The sequence below is a fragment of the Erythranthe guttata genome, chromosome 5 (genome assembly GCF_056151865.1).
Source record: "Erythranthe guttata isolate IM_541 chromosome 5, IM_541, whole genome shotgun sequence".
In the NCBI taxonomy this organism is placed as follows: Eukaryota; Viridiplantae; Streptophyta; class Magnoliopsida; order Lamiales; family Phrymaceae; genus Erythranthe; species Erythranthe guttata.
The window spans coordinates 13,636,811-13,639,754 of NC_142537.1; the positions used below are offsets into that span (position 1 = coordinate 13,636,811).

The window sequence follows — 2,944 nt, forward strand, 5'->3', positions numbered from 1 at the left end:
GTGAAGCTCATGCGGCTCTTCGTGCGCTACTTAAAGCCCAAGGAAAAGGCTGGAGGTCCATTATTCTAGAAGGAGATTGCAAATGCGTTATCGATGCCCTTGATGCTGGTGGTTCTCCATCTTCTTCTTTCGGAGCTTTTGTGGAAGAATGTTTAATTATCTCTCGTTCCTTTACTTCTTGTACTCTTTCTTTTGTTAGACGGACTGGCAATCGCTTGGCCCATGTCCTTGCTTCAATGGCAGATTCATATTGTATTGAAGGATCTAACATTCCCCAATCCTTGGCTATTTATGCCTAATTAAATCCATTTTGTTTTCTCAAAAAGAAAAAAAAAAAACAAAAGGATGATTTATTGTATATTTTTAAAGTGACTAGTTATGTTTCTGAAATTGTGGCCATACTACTGTACGTTTATGTCTTTCGATTATTTAACTGCCGTATTTTTCCTTCTTTTATTTTTTTTATGTTTTCGGAAAATTTTCCTAAAATGTGTTGTTACTTTATGTTATTAAAAAAAATGTGTGAAATATGTAAATCTTTGTCTTATATATATATATATATATATATATATATATATATATATATATATATATATATATATATATATATATATATATATATATATATATATATATTGTTTTGCTCTATTGTTAGTTCTAATAAGCAAGAGACATGCACTAAATTAACACATTATTAGTATATATGTAATAACCTAGGACCATGTCACAATAAAGTATATTATAGAAATTAAACCAAGGTTTGGTAGCAAATCTGCTAATTAAATAATTAAGGTCTTAAAAAGTACGATAATTGTGCAGAAAAAGGCTAGTTTGACAATAATCGAATTAAGATTCTAATAGTCATAATTTATTTACGGAGAAATTAAAAAGCAGGTTAATTACGAGCATATGTAAGAGGCAGGACAAACTCCTGTGCGGACGAACTGATCGACAATTGCCGTTTTCCTTTCCGAGGTAGAAAACATTTGCAGCCACAGTTCGATCAATCGACTTATTTGCAAACTAGGTAGCAATCTTCGTCCTTGCAGAGTAATCTCCACCTTTATTAAGTAATAAATAGAGTTAATTGGGTATGTGTGTACGTTAGAAAAACGCGACGACGGAAAAGTACATTAAATGCTCGAAATGTGCACTTATATGATGATGTATTAGTACCTCGTATTCGCTTCGTAAATTAATTAGATTCGATATATCTTTTTAAAATCAAATGAAAATAATTTTAAAAATTAATTAATTAATTTATTTATTTCTTCTCTTACATTTAGTCCACTTCCTGCATGTTGTTCTCTTCTTCCTTCATTGTTGAAATTGTTCATCATGCTTTACCAACGATGGTCCATCCTGTAGATTTTAAACCATGCATAAACTATTTACGACTATTTACGATAACGACATAATCGAGTCTTATAATTAATTAATAAATAAATAAATTAATTAATTAATTAATTATAATACCTGAGCATTTGAAGTGGAGCAGAACCAAGATGAGCATTGCATACTGGACAACTATATAACCCCTCTTCAGTAATCTTCCTCGTTATGCAGTTATGACAAACAATTTTTTTTTTTTAATTTAAAAGGAAAAATAAAAAAATCAAGATCCCCAATATTAACTTATCATTATATACCAAATATTTTCACATAAAGTAAATACATTTTGTTTCTACAATTCATCTTATTATAATTTATGCACGGCATATGGACGTACCGAAGGAATTCGAATTAACCGACACTTCCACGTGGAACGATACTACTAGTTCAAGTCATTTTTTCCTAAAACAAATATTGATTCCATTCATACCCGATTATATATATAACTCCGGATCAAATAAAAATTAATAAAAAAATTCTAAAAAATTCAATTTTAAATCTAAGTAATTAAATTGAAATCATGGATTGGAGGAAAAAAATCATGTAATTAAGAGGAAAAATAAACATGCGACATAAACAAAATCTAAGATCTGAATTAAGCTAGACTAAAGATTCTTTCTATGTCAACATATCAGAAAAAAATGAAACCTTTAGCACCCAATTCACAAACAAATAGATTAAATAAATAATTATTAAAAAAAAAAGAATTAAATAAAAAAATAAACGGATCCGAAGTGGGGCCCATCATTGTACTGAGAGGAAGAACACCTTGCTCCAATTTTTGTGATGAAAAAATAAATAAAAATCCAGTCTTTAGACAATGCCACAAAAGCTAATTTCTTCTTCCACCAGATCTGAATTTCAGACCTAGATTAATTAATGGTTCCCAAACACCAACCCTGTGGGACCGCAGACAGAGAAAAAATAGGACCTTAATGAAATGCGAAGCTGAAGAAAAAAGAAAACTAAATTGGGGGCAGAAAAAAAGGAGTGCACATACTACATAACCGAGGCGAGGTTGTCGTCCGCGCAGGCGGCGGCTTGATGCTAGCCGACGCTGGGAGCGCCGAGCATCAAGTTCCGTCCAAAATGATTGGGAAAGATCAAATCAATTTGAACCGCTCACATCATCAATAAGAAAACTTTAGGCTTGTTATCCAGGAACTTGTCCAGAAATACCGTAATGAAAGAAACATAGGAGTTTGTCTCTAGGTATTCGACCAAATAGGATATATCGTCCAGTTCCTATAGAACCTATCACTAAAATCTCTAAAAAATCCCCTTAGAGGGGGATAAGGCTAAGCGGAGCAAAAAGGGTTTTCCATGAAATGGGAAATGCAAAGTATAGGCCCACACAAAGTTTGTGAATAAGTGATTGTCTGATAATGAGCCAGGAATACCTGTCTTTCTGCTGCTAAACATGATGTATTGAACTCATAATTAATTATTCAATAGATAATTTTTTTGAATGTCAACTAAGTATCGTACTTAATTGAATAATTATTTTATAAAATTGTATTAATGGGGAGTTCTAAACTCATAAAAGAGGGTT

The 2,944-nt window shown here is 31.6% G+C and overlaps 1 long non-coding RNA gene across 1 annotated transcript; it reads right to left on the minus strand.

Annotated features, from left to right (window-relative positions):
* Positions 1–724: 724 nt before the first annotated feature.
* On the minus strand, positions 725–2,654 carry LOC105954494 (uncharacterized). Its single transcript, XR_001172540.2, has 5 exons — positions 2,393–2,654; positions 2,161–2,291; positions 1,477–1,550; positions 1,281–1,362; positions 725–1,061 (listed from the first exon to the last, which is right to left on the minus strand). It is a non-coding gene; the product is annotated as an uncharacterized LOC105954494 (long non-coding RNA).
* Positions 2,655–2,944: the final 290 nt, after the last annotated feature.